Below are 18,495 nucleotides of genomic sequence, written 5' to 3' on the forward strand. Positions count from 1 at the left end.
CTGATCAGGACCAGAGGGGTGCAGTCCAAATTTGTGATTCATCTGATTTCACTCGGAAATGATTGCTAATACCATTAACTCTCGGTGAAATTGATTTTGGATTGTGTACTGCGGAAAGAAACAGTGGTATGGGATCCAATTTCTAAGCAGTAGTCTCCACTTAACTTAGTCACATCTTTGGCTGATCCGCAGCCTGGGTTAATGTTCTACCACACTATATCTTGTGGGTTCAGATGAAAATGTGGTGGATAACTTGTACACAGCAAGCTCCCACAATCAGCAATGTGACCACGACCAGATCAACATTTTGGAGATGTTCCAATGAACAAATTAGTGCCAGCAACACAACCGCAGAGAGTTTATGGATTCACTTCCAGTGTTCTGTGAGGTGTTACTGCAGGGAGGGGAGGAGTGCATCCTTCCACCCTTCTCCAGGGCACACGTACAAGTGAGCAGCATTGGACTCTGCAGGGGTTAGCTGGTTTGGGATAATTTCTTGATATGAAGGCAGGGAAGTAAAGACCCATCAGCAGCCTGGTTAGTATTTGGGATGTGGTGTGCTCTGCGAACCCTGGCCTGTGATATCCCTCTCGTCAAATCTCACTTCCCCAGCACATGGAATCCATGGTGGTAATACCTTCCCATGGTCTCAGTTAAACCATCCCTCAATGTTTTCAAATCTCACCACTATCACCCCTTTGTTGTCTCTCCAGCCTGCTTTGGCTCTGAACCCTTGGAGATCTCTGTGATCCCATTCTGGTCACTTGATAATCCTTGAGTTACTCAAATCCAGAGCTGGTGGTCAGACCTTCATCTGCTCAGGCCCTAAGCTCGGGAACCCCCTCCCTAAAGCTTGACATCTCTTTACCCCTTTCTCCCCTTTTTTAAGACACTTGTTAAATGCGTCTGTTCGACAAGTTTTGATGAGTCCTTTGCAGAGGGCAGTTGGGCACCGATTTCTGCATTCAGCAGGACCAGAGCCTGATCCAATGGCAAAGAAGTCCAAGCCCTGCTGCATGGCCCTAGTTCACACACGCACACACCCACTGTATTCTGTTCTCACACGTCCACTTGTACTCTAGCCCCACACACACACACACACACACACACACACACACACACACATGTGCACCCACTCATTCTATGCGAGTGTACATACACACACACTTGTACTCTATGCACACGTGTGCGCGTGCAAACACACACATACACGTAGTCTATCCACACCCACTTGTGTTCTATGCACACACACACACACACACGCCCACTCTATTCACACACAAATAAGTCCCCTCACTTATTGCCCCCTCCACTGAAACTGAGGTAGAGAATTGATAAATTGGTGCCTGTAAGTTATAGATTGCAGTCACTACAGTGGATTCCCACTGTGTAAGTGCATGGGCTAAAAGCTCATCACCGTACATGTGGGAGAGGGTCTCGTCTTACAAGACTGATGGTGTTGCCCTGGCAGCAGCTGTAGTCACGGTGTGTGGGTGTGCGGAGCACCTTGACTGTTGGCCTGACTAGAGACTGACGATGGGCCCAGTGGGCTGGAGATTAATAAATGCCTGTGGATGGTTTCAGCTGCCGTGACGTGCTGTGGTGAACTAGTCGTTGCAGGTTGATGAGAGTGGCTGCCAACACGAGTTAGTTATCCTGATGGGAGGGGCGACTGCCTACTTCTGTTGGCCCAGTTCTGTGGTTTCTTGAATTATCTCTTACTTTTAGGATTATAACTCCACCAACAGATAGCTTTTCAAACACACAGCCATATCCAGCATAACTTGTGCAATGTGTGCTATTTTTAAGGTCCATATTATTAAATTATCCCATTTCAGAAATGACACACATCTTGACTATTAAATAAGTCAACAATAAAAAGAAATAGAATCGAAAGTAATGGGCTGAAAATGTTGTCAACCACTTCTCCCTTACAAAGATGGTAACAGTTCATTTATTTTTGATTCCAGTGAGATTGTGTAGGTTATTTATGACATTTAGAGTTTATTTTAAACTGAAATTGTAAAAAAGATTCTGGTGATAAGGGTAGAACCACTGTGTGTAGAAGCTGCTCTGCAGTGTTATCTACTCAGTTGTTCTTCATTATGTGTCGGAATTGTTCTTTTTTGGTGATAAGAGGCAGAGGACGCCGGTGGAAGGATGCTTTGCTGATTGGAACTCTGTGACCAGCGGTTTACTATTGGGATGGGTGCTGGAACCCTTGTTGTTTGTGACATATTAACGACTTGGATACAGATGTAGGAGGTATGATTAATAAGTTTGCAGATGACACGGAAATTGGTGGTATTGTGGATAATGAAGGAGCTTGTGTAAGGCTACAGCAGGATATAGATCAGGTGGAAAGTTGGGCAGAGCAATGGCAGATGGAATTTAATCCCAACAAGTGCGTGATGAACACACTTGAAGTTGAGTAGGATAGGACATCTACAGTAAATGGTAGGATGCTGAGGAATGTTGATGAACTGAAGAACCTTGGGGTTTAAGTCCATTGTTCGCTACACAACAGTTATCTGTCAATTTGGTGAGACCACTCTGCAAAAACTCAATTGCGATATTACCATATTCCCAGTGCACTGTTTTACTGATCACAGGAATTAATTACTGTACTAGACAATTAAAACCTTTCTAGAAACACTAGCTGGTTTGTGTAATCATACAATACAAATTAATCAGTGGATTTGTTGATTTACTTGCTGAGTTACTAATAACAACCCATTAACAGCCTGGTATAAAACCTTTCTAATTAATCTGCAGGGAGAGCTTTAACAATCCAATACAAATCAACCAGACACCACGAGACACAGTCCAAATTTGTGTCTTTTGTTTTTATTTGCATTGTTATCTGACTGTTCGTTTTGATGAGCCACCTTTGCACTGAAGGCCATTCACTTGCACCTCCTCCCCGCACCAGACCTCGGCAGAGGCTGGAACACGGGTTTTGTTAACATGCTTGCTCTTACGATCTGCATCCGTGTTTGATGCCATATTTTGCCTTCACACTCTCTCCCTCTGTGTGTGTGTGTGTGTGTGTGTGTGTGTGTGTGTGTGTGTGTGTGATTGCTTTTCTAGTAAATACAGAAATTTGAATAATCCAGACAATGCATTTTAAATTTCTCTTTAGTGTGTGATGAAAAGTCATTAACTCTATCTCTGAGAAATACTTCAACAGCGATCCACAGGAAGTTGTGTTCATCATTGCATTAATTATCAGCTGTACTAGTCTTGGTATTTGAAGCGGCTGGTTCACTGACAGGCACATCCCAGAATGTGGCCCAGGGTCTCCCTGGCACTGCCACACCTCCCACAAGTTTTATCCATCCCGGGTCTGGCAAAGGGCTAATGTATTTCTGATGGTTTAGGAGTTCAACCGCAGGAGCATATCTGTGATATAATTGGATTGTCTAAGGGAAGTAAATCTCCTTATTTAACTATTGGATTGGGGGTCATTTTTATAATAGTGCATCCCGATCCCTTGATGTCCCAGCCTGCTCCAGAGGTCAAACTCCATGTTCCACCAGTTCTTCCTCGTTCATCCAGCAAACCACAGACTACATAAGATCTCAGCTCATCATATGAGTTCCTTCCTTGCTCTTGGTGCTGTTGCCATTGTAAATGAGTCCATCCGAATGTAATATGTGACAAAGAGGCTTATTAAGCTGTATTTTTCTTGTGTGTCTTATAACGAGGCTTAAATTACTGAGGCTTGGTTAGGCAGAACCATTGCATTTGCTAATGCCGCCAAACTAAATTAGCTTTATTGGATGATGGACTCTTCATGAAAGCTGCCTCTTTAATGGATTATACAACAAACTCCAAAGTTGGGAGCTACTTTTCAGAGGGTGATGGAAATAAAAATCAGTTCAAAATTAGATAATAAAGGAGTTTGAACAAATTTTAAAGGCTTTGTGCTACAAGAAAAATTTGGCATGTTTCCTTTGACCCTCACCAATTTTTATCGATGCACCATAGAAAGGATTCTATCTGGATGCATCATGGCTTGGTATGGCAACTGCTCTGCCTGGGACTGCAAGAAACTTCAGAGAGTTGCAGACACAGCTCAACACATCACGGAAAACAGCACCCCCCCACCCCCCCCCATGGACTCTGTCTATACTTCTCGCTGCCTCAGTAAAGCAGCCAGCATAATCAAAGACCCCACCCACCCTGGACATTCTCCATTCTCCCCCCTTCCATCGGGCAGAAAATACAAAAGCTTGAAAGCACATATCACCAGGCTCAAGGACAGCTTCTATCCTGTTGTTGTAAGATTCTTGAACGATTCACTAGTATGATAAGATGGACTCTTGACCTCACCATCTACCTCGTTGTGGTCTTGCACCTTATTGTCTACCTGCACTGCACTTTCTCAGTAACACTGGCATCAGCCAGTAGGCTGATCTCTCATTCACACAGGGTATGGGTGTCACTGACAACACTGGTATTCGTTATCCATCCTCAATTACCTCCTACACTGAGAAAAGAGATAAGAATTGACTTTGTTGATGGGTCTAATGTCAAAGTCGAGTTTATTGTCATATCCACAAGTCCATGTGTGCACAGGTGCAATGAAAAACTTACTTGCAGCAGCATCACAGGCACAGAGCATCAGATAAGCAGCATTCACAAGAAAAACATAAATGAAACATAAATTATACACAATTTTTACAAGAACACAATTAGAACAAAAAAAAGTCATGGTACTGTTGATCTTTCGCTTAAATTTGAGGAAGTTTGGAGTCCATTTATTCAATATTTTCACATGATATAGATCCCCTTATAATAACCTTTCAATTTAGAGGAACTGAGTTGACAACATAATATTGCTCTGTTTCTGTTGAGGAATTTTAGTCGAGTTTTTTTCTGTTTTTTTTAAATTTTTTTTTTCTTTAGCTTAGTTTGGTTTGATATATTGTTTATAATTTTTCTTATTGTTTTGGGGATTTTTTTTCTTTCTTTTATATTTTATAATAAATCTTTTTATATTATATTCATTCACTAACAGATCGTTGGATCTACAGATTTTTTTAATACTCTATTGTTCTTTATGATTATCCGTGTCATGATTGTTCTCCGGATCTCTTTGTATTACATGTATAAACATTGATATATTAATCTGTATTAATTGGAAAACTAATAAAAAGATTGAAAAAGAAAGAACAAAAAAAAGTCCATTTTAGTGCAAAGTGATCAAAGTGGTCACAGTGTTGCTAAACTGTAGTGATTAGGGTTGTGCCGGTTGGTTCAGGAACCAAATGATTGAAGGGAAGTAGCAGATTTCTTTCCCTGTAGGTCACGGGTGGACAGATGGAGGTTTTTTTTTAACCACAATCCAGTCAATTCATCATTATTGATTATGACACTGGCTTTGAGTTAAGTTCCAGAGTTGTTTACGTATTTAAATTCCCCAGCTGCTGTGGTTGGATTTGAACCCATGCCTGTGGATCAGAGGTTGAGAGCTCTAGCTACAAGTATAGTAACCACGCTTTTGTGATGACTGTCTGGCATTAAGACTTGCTGATTTCTAGTGAAAGATGTGTGGACAGGTGATGAGGTGCAGAGAACAGTGAAGGAAGTAAACTGTGGAAGTACCTTGGTGCTGTTGTGAGGAGTAACTACTGAAAATAGATTTTTTTAATGCAGCTTCCTCAGCTTGGAGCTTTATTCCAGCTACAAGAAATAGAGCTTTACTTTGTTAACAGTTAATATTTCTGAAACTGTGCCTGTCTACTGTCACTTTAAATTGTGCATGGCTTATTCTTGCAAGTCTTCATCCTAGAGAGATCCTCACAAAATAAACCTCTTTTATATTTTCAATTATTCATGCTGGGACTAGACCATTTACAGTGAAGCAAAACAAAGAATAACTGGCGTTTTCTGTGGTGATTTTTTTTATGATCCTGGATGTTATTGTGAGAAGCCAGGACAATAGATCAGGCACCTTGTCTATTCGTCCCATGTGATCACCGTTTGTCATAAAGACTTGCTGATTTCTAGTGAAAAGTGTGTGGACAGGGGATGTGGTGCAGAGAACAGTGAAGGAAATAAGCTGTTAGTTGTGGCTCAGTGTGTACCATGTTCACCTGTGGGCCGGCAGGTTGAGGGTTCAAGTCCAACACAAGACTCGAACACACAAAAATTTAGCTGACAAAGTTTTAAACTGGTGCTTTTTCTCCTCTCCTGGTTAATATAAATGTCCTGTGGTGCTACTTCACATACCACCTTGTGTGTCTGTCATTAGGACAGCTGCTGTGGTCACTTCCTCAGTGCTGTTTGTGGGAGCTTGCTGTGTACACATTGCCTGCCGTGCCTCTTGCATTAGATCAGTGTCTGCACTTCAAAAGCTACTCCATCGGCTGTAATTCTTATATATTTCCTAACACTGTGAAAGGAGGCCATTTGGCCCTTCAGATTTATGCCAGCTCTCAGAGCAGCCCCATTCCATCACTGATTCCCATCCCTCTGCAACCTATTTTCTAACCCATTAGCACCCCCAATGCCTGTTTGTGGCAGTTTACAGTGAATAAACCTAATGACCCACACGTCTTTGGGATATGGGGGGAATTAGAGCACCCAGGTGAAACCCACGCGGTCAAAGTGCAAACTCCACGCAGGCAGCACCTGAGGTCAGGATTGAACCTGGGTCTCTGGAGCTTTGCCACATAACTGTCGGCTATGTAGCCCTTGGACTGACAAGTTATTGGCTCTGAGCAGGGGTTCGAACCTGGGTGAAGAACCCCCATTGGATAACGTCCAACTCTATCACAGCTGGGCTATCACCGCTCTGAGAATGTGCTCTGGGTGCCCAGAGAGGTGCTACTGAAATACAGTGCCATTCTCGTTAGTTATAATGATGGAGATCAATCAGTGAACAAGAAAGAAATGGTTTTGAAGTTGTTTAAGTTGTTGCCTCTGAAGCATCTTGATGATCAATTGTTCCTTCTGCAAGATCAGCAAACCTATGTGTCTGAGGGATGGTGGATTGCTCACAGGTTAAATGTGAACATGTTTCATATATTCATTTTCTGGACCTGGGCTTCAGTGGCAGGACCAGCATTTATTGCCTGCCTGTAATACTGCTTGAGAGGTGGTGATGAGCAGCCTTCTTGAACCACTGCAGTCCTTCTGGTGATGATGTTCCCACAGTGGTGTTGAGGAGGAGAGTTCCAGGATTTAGACCCAATGACAATGAAGGAGAGGAGACCCATTTCCACGTCAGGATGACGTGTGACCCAGATGGAAAACTGCAAGTGGTGGTGTTCTCACCTGCTTGCTTCGTGATAGTGGTCACGGGTTTGGGAGGTGCTGCCGGAGTAGTCTGGGTGACTAACTGCAGTGAATTCTGTGGATCTGTGCCTCTGAGGATAGAGTTAACTTCTGAGCATCTTTCCCGCCAGTGTCTTCTCATCAGCTGCCAGTGGACTGGTGCATTTCTTGCCCTGGGTCAATCACACAAACGTTGCATCTTGTGACTGGATGCGTGTGAATCTGTCACAGCTGTGAAGCGCTTGGCATTCAGGCAACACCAGAAGCTGGTGTAGAAGTTCAATGCCAAGGTCAGGCCCACCTCCAACATCTGTGCTCAGTGGGATCACTCTGATCATTTGTGACTGGAGATGAACAGCTCCAATCCCGTGGGAGAAATGCCCCGGTCACTCGCACTGCGCATGTTGCCATAAATCATCATAGAATTATTGCAGGACAGAAGGACGCCACTCAGTCCATTGATTCTGTACTGTCCACCTTGCTCCCCACAACCCTGCCAATTCTCCCTCGAGTGCACATCCAATCCCCTTCCACAGGCCCTGACTGCCTCTGTCTCCAGCACCCCGGCAGGTAGTGAGTTCCAGGTCCCAATACCTTTTGAGTAAAGTAGTTTTTCCTCACACTCCCCAAACCTTTTGCCCCAAAATTTAAAACCTGTGTCCTTGAACTATCCACCAATGGGAACTGTTCTGCCAGCTCCCGTCAACCAGTTTTGACCTTGTACATCCCACAGACTTCTTAGCTCAAAGGAGAACCTTGTTTTTTTCCATTCGAACAATAAACCTGTGTCCTCTGATCCACCGCTCTCCCATGAGTGAAAACCGTGTAGGTCCATTCGACTAAATCCTTAACAGTTTTGAACCTTGTTCCTCTCTCAACCTTCTCTGTTCTAAGAAGAATGGCTTCATCCTTTCCTAACCATCCACGTACCCGAAGTTCCTTATCCTTGGACCCGCTCTCATAAATCCAGCTCTCTACCAGAGAGAACATAGAACAGAACAGTAAAGCACAGGAACAGGCTCTTTGGCCCACATTGTCCGTGCTGACCACAATGCCAAACTAATCTCATCTACCTGTACATGGTCTGTGTGCCTCTAGCCCCAAGCTGTTCATGTGCCTGTCTAAATGCCTCTTAAACGTTGCTATCATATCTGTTCCCTAGACAGCGCATTCCAGGCACCTACCACTTTGTGTAAACAAAAACCTGCCTCATAAATTTCCTTTAAATGTTCCTCTTCTTACCTTCAAGCTATGCCTTCTGGTACTTGATATTTCCAGCCTGGGAAAAAGACTCTTGACTGTCTATGCCTCTCATAATTTTATACACCTAATACTCTCTCATCCAGCCAACATCCTGGTGAATCTCTTCTGCACCCTCTCCAAAGCCTCCACGTCATTCCTGTAATGCGGTGACCAGGACTACACACAATACTCCAAGTGTGGCCTAACCAAAGTTTTATACAGCTGCAACGTGACTTCCCTACTCTTATACTCAATGCCCTGACTGATGAAGGCAAGCACACCGTACACCTTGTTTACCATCCTATCTACTTGTATTGCCACTTTGAGGGAGCTGTGGACCTAGACCCCAAGATCCCTCTGTACCTCAACGTTCCTGCCATTTACTGTACACTTTCCTCATGCATTTGACCTCCCAAAGTGTCACACCTCACGCTTGTCCAGATTAAACTCCATCTGCCATTTTTCTGCCCACATTTCCATGAGCTATGTCGTGCTGTATTCTTTGACAACCTTCCTTACTATCTACAGCTCTGACAATTTTTGTGTTATCTGCAAACTTACTAGTTAGCACATCTACAATCATATGTATATAGATATATATAAAACAGAGGCCCCAGCATTAATCCCTTCAGAACACCACTGGTCACAGACCTCCAGTCAGAATAACACTCCTCCACCATGACCTCTGCCTTCTATGGCCAAGCCAATTTTGAATCCAATCTACCAAGTCTCTGTGGATCTCGTGTCTTAATCTTTTGGATCAACCTACTGTGAGGGAATTTGTTTTACTAAAGTCCATGTAGACAACATTCACTGCCCTACAGTCATTCATTATCTTGTTTTATAAATGATTTAGATAAAAATGTAGGTGGGCTAGTTAGTAAGTTTACAGATGACTCTAAAACTGGTGAAGTTGTGGATAGTGAGGAAGGTTGTCAAAGGATGTACCAGGATATCGATCACGTTTTGCTAAAATCCATGTAGACAACATCCACTGCTTTACCCTCATCAATCTTCATAACCTCCTCAAAAAACTCAATGAAGTTGTGAGACAGGACCTCCCCTGCAGACAGCCAAATGCGCGTAAATCCTGTCCCTAAGAATATTCTCCAATAATTTCCCTGCCACTAATGAAGAGACAGTCGGTGCTTCGCATTAAATGACAGAACATTCTCGGGCGGGGGAGAGGTGGATGATTCTGTTCCCATGTTCTTTCACCAGTCTACCTTTAAATCAGGCGGTTGCCTAAGCAGTAAACCCACACACTGGTGCGTACGTCAGGCAGGTGTAACGATTTCCCCCTGAGCTTATAACCCAGCTCACTGCCAGGGAGTGCTGGCTATCACCCTGTCTAGTGTACACTGTCTATGCCATAAGCAATCTACAGATTCTATCTTTGGGTGCTCACTGTCTCTGCCATGAGAGCCTCAGCTTTTGAAGGTGCATTGCAACCACAGAGCAACTGCAAGAAAAGCAGGCTACTGCTAACGGCTGTAACTGTAAATTCGGGTCCTGACTTTGTAGCTCATTATATTTAACGGTGCTGCTCATTGTAATCCACCACTGACCACACGCTTTACTGAGACAGAAACATCTCTGTAGGGAGTAAGATTACCCTTGCAGAACACTTCCTATTGGCTTTACAGGGTGTACACGCTTTGTGTGAAGCTGTCATGATTTAATATTAGTTCAAACCTTTTCTTGTTGTTATTCATTCATGGGACATCCACTTTGCCAACACAATAGTCATCCACTTATCCTTGAACCGAGTGGCTTACTGAGCCATTCCGGGGACACTTGATGGGTCTGGAGTCACGTATCGTCTGAACCAGGTAAGGACGGCAGATTTCCTCCACTGAAGTATTTTGGAGAACCCGATGGATTTTTCCGACCATCTGTTTCATGGTCACCTTTACTGAGGATCAGCTTTTTATTAAGTTTGATTTCATTACTTGCATTTAAATTCCTCAGCTGCTGTGGTGGGATTTTTATTTGTATCTCGAGATCATTGGACCAGGTTGCTGGATTACTCAGAAAATGACATCAAATCTGCTAAGGGTTTAGTAATCCAGTAATGCTGTGACTGTCCTGGTCTATCTTGCTGGAAATGAGAGCCTTAACTTCCATCTGGTGACTGGACTTGGGTACCTCTGCCAGTGGGCGGGTGACCCTGGGGTGAGCTGACCTGAGCCATCGAGCAGAGGTTCTGGTTTTACGGATGGAACCCCCAGCCTTGGAGCAGAAGCTGAATCCGATCATAAAGTGAAGTTCCTGGAAATATTGGAGACATGAGAGACCGTGGATGCTGGAATCGGGGTGGGGGGGGGTGGGTGACACACAATGTGCTGGAGAAACTCATCAGGTCGAACAGCATCTGTGGGGGAAAGGAATTGTTGATGTTTCGGGTCGAGACCCTGGGTTTCCTCCACAGATGCTGCTCAAATCTTAGAATGGTGACTGTTTGATCGTCCAGAGTTCCTGCTGATGACTCATGCCCACAGCTCTTTGTAAATGTGACAGTCGATGCACTTGTTTGTATTTCATGCTTTCGATTTTTTTATTTCAGTCTGGTTCTTTTCCAGAGGCACTGACTGACTGTTTCACAAGCAGGAGCTCCTCTGCACCATCTTGGGAAAGTGGCCATTCACCATGTGCAGCCGTGAGTATTGACAGCCGAGTTGACTTAGTGAACCATTGCAGTCCACCGTCACAAGAAAGACATGGGAACTAGGAGCAGGAGTAGGTCACCTGATCATAGCTGATCTGCCCCAGTTGTTCCATTACTGCTGGAGGAGAGAACAGGGTCTCTGAGGGAATAAATGTGCAAACACTTGACATTCTTCTCTTTGTTACTCCTTTCGAACTATTTAACATTTCCAATAAAACACAGAGGATGAATTATAGGCGAACAGCTATTTGTTAACTAATGGACATATCCTTCCCATTACACCGTAATACTTGTGTGAGATGTCTCTGTAATAATTAGAACACAAATCAAGAATAATAAGATTAAAATAAAAAATGTCTTGATTTCCACAGGGGAACCGTGAGCTGTGGTTCCAGCAAGGTTGCTTCCGTTGCAAAGGTTGGGGGTAGTCATTCAACTAAAACGTGTTGCAGATGTGATCAGTGGAGTAGAGTGCAGTGAAGAGATGTGGACAGTCTCTGGGGTCTAAAGAACACATTGTAAATGCTCATCAGCTGACTAGTTTTACTCACTCTCTCTGAGGTGGGTCAGGTGTAGGGGTGGTCGATCAGCTGTCTAGCAAGAAGTGCTCTCTGGTTCCTACCCACACGGGAACATTGGGCCACATGGACTCTCCACACCTTTGCTCCTGACACTGAAGTCATTACTCATGAGTTACCAGTTCTCCAGAGATATTTAGCTTATTACATTGGATACTGTGACCCTATGACTGTGCTTTTAAAAATAGAAAAATAATTAAAAGTTTGTGGGGCTCCTGTAAAATTGCAGAGAGTTATGGAGTCTGAAACTGTTCCAAGGCTGGTGTTAGTGTACCACGTCAGCCTTCTCCCACCAAACCCAGCTCGTTCAATCAGCACTCACTCCTTCATGGATTATCGGTGGAATTTTGGATGTAAAGTAAAATGGAGGATGTAGTGATAACTGGGAAGGTGTGGCTGATGTAGATCTATTGTAATAGGGCTACTACCTCTTCCTAAGCTTCCTCTAAGCACCAATGTTACTCCCCCAAATATAGAATCAAACCCGTCTTTTGTTGAAATGTTTGTGTGACTGTTTGGTGCTGAGTTTGGCTTGTTGGTGAAGGAGAGGCCTCGACCACATCTCAATTAAGTGCAGGCTTTGCCCTTGTGTTTACAAGGGATTCTGCTACAAAGTTTACACCAGCTAATTCTAGACCACCCACTCCTGTGAGCACGCAGGGGGGACGCAGCCAGCACACAGGGACCAGTTGGTGGGAGATGGAGGCTGAGTGCCCCTTTGTTTCGGAGATACAGATGTGCACATTTGCACAGACTGGTGGGTTAGCACAGCTGGGAGCTGCAGTGAGCTCGGAGGTGCATCCAGCATTTTTGGATGTGAGGTTTGTGTGTGGGAGAATGAATGGAGCCTTTCTCCGTCGGACGGCCGTTTGGAAACTGATTTTGCAGTTATTGTGTAGCTCGTGAGCTGGGAGCAAAGGATGCAGTGTGATCTGGGTGAATGAAAAGAGCTTATGTTAAGTTCTGGGCGATTCAGGTGGGAGATGCAATGAATATGTTACTGTTTTCTCATGATGAAGAGCACTACAATTCATCTAATTTGTTCATTGTTCACCCACCAATGGAGATGGTTGCTTATCTCCGTTTATTAAAAAAAACATTTAGTTATTTAACGAAAGGTCTTGGTCTCAACTTTCCCACTGGAAACCTGCATCGATAGAGATGGCTTCTGATCTCACTCATGACTCTGAGTGGGCATCGATATTATGATCAGGCCTTCCAGCAGCTGGCACTGAAGCTGATGTTTTCCCTCCATGAGGCCGGTCTGGTTGCAGGAGGGGCCTGGGCCAGAAGAGACCAGCAAGGAGTTCTCCTCCAGGAACAGTTGGACCTGGTCCATTCTGGGTTCAGCCCCCAGCCCTACCCCACCCCAACAGTGCGGTCCATTTAGCAGACACCCAAGTGACAGGGCCATTTGTTGCAGCTCCCAGTAACAACCTTCTGCTGAGCAATGACCGTCCTGCCCCCATTAGCCAGGTGGGTTGGGGTGGCAGACATGTGACTAGCCTCCACACATCAGGTCCAGAAGTTTGAACCTCCCATTCCTCCTGTAACAGAGGAGTGAATGGTTTACCATGGTCATGCTCACCTGCAGTTGGGTATTTATTTGCCACCTTCGTCTTGGTAATCAGATCCTGGGAGTATAAGTAATCAGAAACCCACTGGACAAAAGTGTCCATCAGTAGAAAATGTTCATTGTTGGAGGAATTCTGAAGGGCTTTCCCGTGGGCAGTTTATGTTTCGAACAGTGTTGAAGTTTCTGTCTCTTATCTGTTGAGTTCTGGTGCAGAGAAACTTTGGAGTTGGTTTAATTCTGGAGTAGAGATTGAATCCTTATGCGTTTCTGGTGCGCAGACTGATGACTGGCCCCTGGACTTTCTTTAGTGCTTGTCAGCTTGACCACAATTGAAATCAGAACTGGAAATCCTGGGCAAGTCAGTCAGTGTCGGTGGAGTTGTCTGTGAGCTTTCCTGTCAGATACTAACCTTCCCTCCGATCACGATGTGGCTGTAGTTAAGAGATGACAGCAAGGAGCTGATCTGCATCCTTGACATTCAGGTTAGACTGGAGGCAGTGTTGTCCACGGACGTTTGATGGAGATCAATAGGATCGTGATGAGTTTAGGCAAGAAGATGGAGGGAAGCTAATCCATCTATCAAGGACCAGGGACACAGTTTTAAACTTTTGATCAAAAGGTATGAGGCGGATTTGAGGAAATCTTTTATTCAGGGTGTGCAGATGATCTGAAACGCTGCCTGTGGTGGAAACTGAATCAGTCGGGGTTGGCGGTAAAGAATTGGACATCACTGGCGGGAGGGTAATCCGCAGGGCTGTGGGGAGAGTGGCAGGGGGGCTGGCGAGGGGGCTGACGGGATTGTTCACTAGGAGCCGATGCAGGCTGAATGGGTCGAGTAGGCCCCCTTCAGAGATGTGACAAACCTCTGGTTTGCTGCAGCAGGTGTTGAGGTAATGCTGCATCGTCACGCTCTGGTCTTTGCCACATCTGGAAATGTCCTTCAAAAAAATCCATTTCCTACCTCTCAACTGTGCACGTTTAAATTTCTTTATCTCCACAAACGTTCTCCAGTCCCTCCCATCATCTGCCTGATATTCCCTGTGGCTCTGGGTGTTGGTTCTGTTTACAAGCAGGCCGGGGAACTGTTGGGCTGTTTTACCTCGCCAGAACTCTGGTTAAACGGCAGTAGTTGGGCAGGGAGGAAGATGTCAGTGTCATTAGTATGTAATGTGGAAGGCTGCGTTTGGATAACAGCAACGCTGAAACTACTGTGGGGATGTAAGGACAGAAAAACATAGGAACAGGAGGAAACTGTGAAACCCTTTGAGCCTGTTCTACTGTTCAATACTTTATGGCTGATCTTCTACCTCATCACCCATTTCCCACTCTCTCCCCATACCCCTTGCTGTGTTTGGGATGCAGTGCAGACTCGGTGGGCTGAAGGGCCAGTTTCCTTGCTGTGTGACAATGACTCACCAATGTTGGTATTGGTTTATTATTGTCACTTGTACCGAGGTACAGTGAAAAACTTGTCTTGCATACCGATCGTACAGGTCAATTCGTTACACAGTGCAGTTACATTGGGTTAGTACAGAGTACATTGATGTAGTACAGGTAAAAACAATAACAGTACAGAGTAAAGTGTCACAGCTACAGAGAAAATGCAGTGCAATAAGGTGCAAGGTCACAACAAGGTAGATCGTGAGGTCATAGTCCATCTCATTGTATAAGGGAACCGTTCAATAGTCTTATCACAGTGGGGTAGAAGCTGTCTTTAAGCCTGGTGGTACGTGCCTTCAGGCTCCTGCATCTTCTACCTGATGGAAGAGGAGAGAAGAGAGAATGACCAGGGTTGGTGGGGTCTTTGGTTATGCTGGCTGCTTCACCAAGACAGCGAGAGGTAAAGACAGAGTCCAGGGAGGGGAGACTGGTGTTCGTGATGTGCTGGGCTGTGTCCACAGCTCTCTGTGGTTTCTTGTGGTCCTGGGCAGAGCTGTTGCCATACCAAGCCATGATACATCCAGATAGGATGCTTTCTATGGTGCATCGATAAAAGTTAGTGAGAGTCAAAGGGGACAAACCAAATTTCTTTAGCCTCCTAAGGAAATAAAGGCACTGGTGAGCTTTCTTGGCCGTGGCATCTACGTGATCTATGTGATAAAAGGTCTTGTGGAGATACAGGAGACTACAGATGCTGGAATCTGGAGCAACACACAAGATGCTGGAGGAACTCAGCGGGTCAGGCAGCATCTGTGGGGGGAAATGGACAGTCGGCGTTTTGGGGTCGAGACCCTTCACCTGGACTGTCCAGATGAAGGGTCTCGACCCGAAACTTCGACTGTCAATTTCCCCCCAATAAAAGGTTTTAAATGGAGGGGGCTAGTGGTTTCTACCTTGGAAATATAGCAGGGACAATGCCTGTGGTTTCTGATTGGCTGAGCAGTAACAAGAAGGCTGTTCTGCATGTGGCATCCAATCACATCTGTAGCACAGAGGGTGAACATGATCTGGTTGATGGGCCTCACTTTCTGTCTGTGGCGAAAGCTTCTCAAACCTGAAGCATAACAGACAATAAATAGGATCAGAGCTGACATTAACTGGAATCGGGTGGAGGCTAATGTGAAATAGGAGCCAGAATAACTAAAATAAACTAGGCTCAAACCCAGTCAGGAGACGGCCCCTCCTCCAAACCCATAAGGAAACTTAAAAAGAAAGTAAAGTAATTGTCTCTATTATCACACCCTTGCACTTGCTGGCTTACGCTAACTTCTGGTTAAGCAAGAACTCCATTTCAAAATTCTCACCCTTCATTGCAAGTATCTCTGTGGTTTTTGCTAAACCCTGGCTCTATAATTTCCTCCGCCCTCTTACTGAGCCCCGACATCTGCTCCAGTGCTGCTGACCCCCGAACTTGTTGCACCATCAACAACTGTGCTTTCAGCTGCAAGAGCTTCAAGCTTTGGACTTCCTTCCCTCCTTCCACCTCTGCCTTTTTTTTCAACCTTTTAAAACTCATCTCTTTTGGTGGCTTGATGTTAAATTTTATTCGACTGTGTTTCTGGGGACGTTCAACTACAATAAAAGTGGTCCGTATATGCAGTTGTGAGTTGTTCTTACCAGCGGCTAATCCTGTGCACTCTCGGGTGTTGTAGAGCGGTTGTCACTGAGAAACAAACTCCTGAAGGAGAAATAAGATGGAGCTGGTGAGAGTGAAGTGCCAATAGGAGGAACAGGCTACTTTAACCTTCCCTACACCCAACTCTAACTGAAATAGGGGGTTAAAATTAACGGTGACATTTTCCTACTCATCCACTGTACATCGAAATAGCTAGGGTGGTGCTCCTTTGTTGACCATGTTGATGATCGGTCATGGAGTGGTTTTCTGGTCTCCATCCTGTCAAGGATGTTGTTGGAAGTTGAGTGTAGGTCATCCTGCAGCCTCAGGAAGCTTTGCGTCTTTCTGCATTTGAAATTGTGAGCTTAGATATTCATTGAGCAGATTATACACAGATCATCTTGTACCTCTGGAGAAACAATTGCTTTTTCTAAAAGAGTGGGCAGATGTTTAATAAAATGTTGTCCCTGGCCATCCCACATATCAGAATGCTTGGGTGCATTTGAGGTTTTTGGCTTTAGTAAGTTTTATTACAACATATATTTAGCTATTTCCCTTCAACCATTTGGTTCTTGAACCAACCTGCACAACCTTAATCACTACCTCAGGAAAGCAACACTATGACCGCTTTGTGCTCCAGTGGGCTTTTTTACTTTTGTTCTAATTGTGTTCTGTCTTGTATAATTTTATATAATTTATGTCTTTCTTGTGAATGTTGTGTCTTTAACGCTATGTGCCTGTGATGCTGCTGCAAGTAAGTTTCTCATTGCATCCTATGTACATGTACTTATGCAGATGGCAATAAACTCAACTTGACTTGATTGCTCATTTGGTGGGAGATAAATGCAGAATTTTGCATGGATAAAGACAGCAGAATTTCTTGCTCATTGAGGTGTTAAACCATGGTTCGCACATTGCAAACCTTGGCTATTTACGAGTTCTCTGGGTGGTATCCTATTGGAAAAAATCTCCTTTTGGCCTCAAAGTCACAGGATGTGAAGACCTAAGGGGCATTTTATCTGAGGGTGTTGTGGGGGAAGAGGTAGGTAGGAGCACATGGGAGGGAGATGCAGGAGACTTGCTTGGGGGTGGATTAGTGAGGGTTTCTCCAAAGGGACAGTGGAGGTGCATCAGTTTAACCATGGGACTCCAGAGTCTGGTCCGTTGTGGGTTCAGGGAGTTCTGGGATAGCCCCAGTACAGCTTGCTCTGGTGGCGGGGTTGTTCTTTGGCTGTAACACATTCGTGAAGCCATGGATTTCAGATTTTAATTTTCATTGATATGTTTTCCAGGGGAGAATCCTGGGTGTGGGTTGGGGGGGGGGTTGGGGCATAGAGCGGGTGCTGGTGGGGAGGTGTATGAGGCCATGGAAGGGGTGGAGGGACGAGAGGAGTGCTGAGTTATCCACCTTGTCTTTATTCTAAGGGTCTCAATGTTTGCATCTAACTGAACCTTGCCCTGCAGTCTGCTCCATTTGCCATTCACTCACCATTGCAAACTCCCATCACTTGTTTAGATTGAGTGACGTTTTTAATTATCTCTCAATATGCCTTGTAAATCTCCTGCTTTCCTTTTAATTTGGATATAGTCTGTCTTTTTATTTCCTATTTATTTTATTCTGCATTTAAGGTGAGAGGGGGTAGATTCAGAACAGACGTGAGGGGTACAGTTTTTACTCAGAGAATGGTGGATGCGTGGAATGCGTTGCCTGATAGGGTGGTGGAGGCCAATTCATTGGAGGCTTTTAGGAGGAGCTTGGATGGGCACATGAATGAGAGGAAAATGGAGGGATATGGGTATTCTGTAGGTAGAAGGGATTAGCTATGTCGGCACAACATTGTGGGCCGAAGGGCCTGTTCTGTGCTGCACTGTTCTATGTTCTATGCAGCAATCCTGAGTCACTTACAATGTCTTGTTGCTGTCCTAGTACTGTTTTATAGGCCTGGTGTTACTGATAAATAAAGGAGCAGAGTTTCAATGGGTGCTTGCTGGCCCAAAGTGTTTTTTTGGTGTGTTGCACTGAAGGAAATGTGGCAGCCAATTTGTATGCTGCTAGCTCCCACACACTCTCATAATAACCAGTGATTTCTTC

At 44.7% G+C, this 18,495-nt stretch overlaps 1 protein-coding gene across 6 annotated transcripts in view; it reads left to right on the forward strand.

The window, feature by feature from the left end:
• The window catches only part of LOC127581677 (tyrosine-protein kinase Fyn-like), a 261,877-nt gene that overhangs the window by 37,086 nt on the left and 206,296 nt on the right, over positions 1–18,495 (forward strand). For 5 of the 6 annotated variants that reach the window (XM_052036287.1, XM_052036284.1, XM_052036286.1 and 2 more), the window contains one exon: positions 11,109–11,185. The exons of the other annotated variant lie outside the window; for it this stretch is intronic. The gene's annotated coding sequence lies outside the window, so the exon portion shown is untranslated. The remainder of the gene's footprint in view (positions 1–11,108; positions 11,186–18,495) is intronic. 6 annotated transcript variants of the gene reach the window in all.

This window comes from Pristis pectinata, chromosome 22 (genome assembly GCF_009764475.1).
Source record: "Pristis pectinata isolate sPriPec2 chromosome 22, sPriPec2.1.pri, whole genome shotgun sequence".
NCBI classification, from domain to species: domain Eukaryota; kingdom Metazoa; phylum Chordata; class Chondrichthyes; order Rhinopristiformes; family Pristidae; genus Pristis; species Pristis pectinata.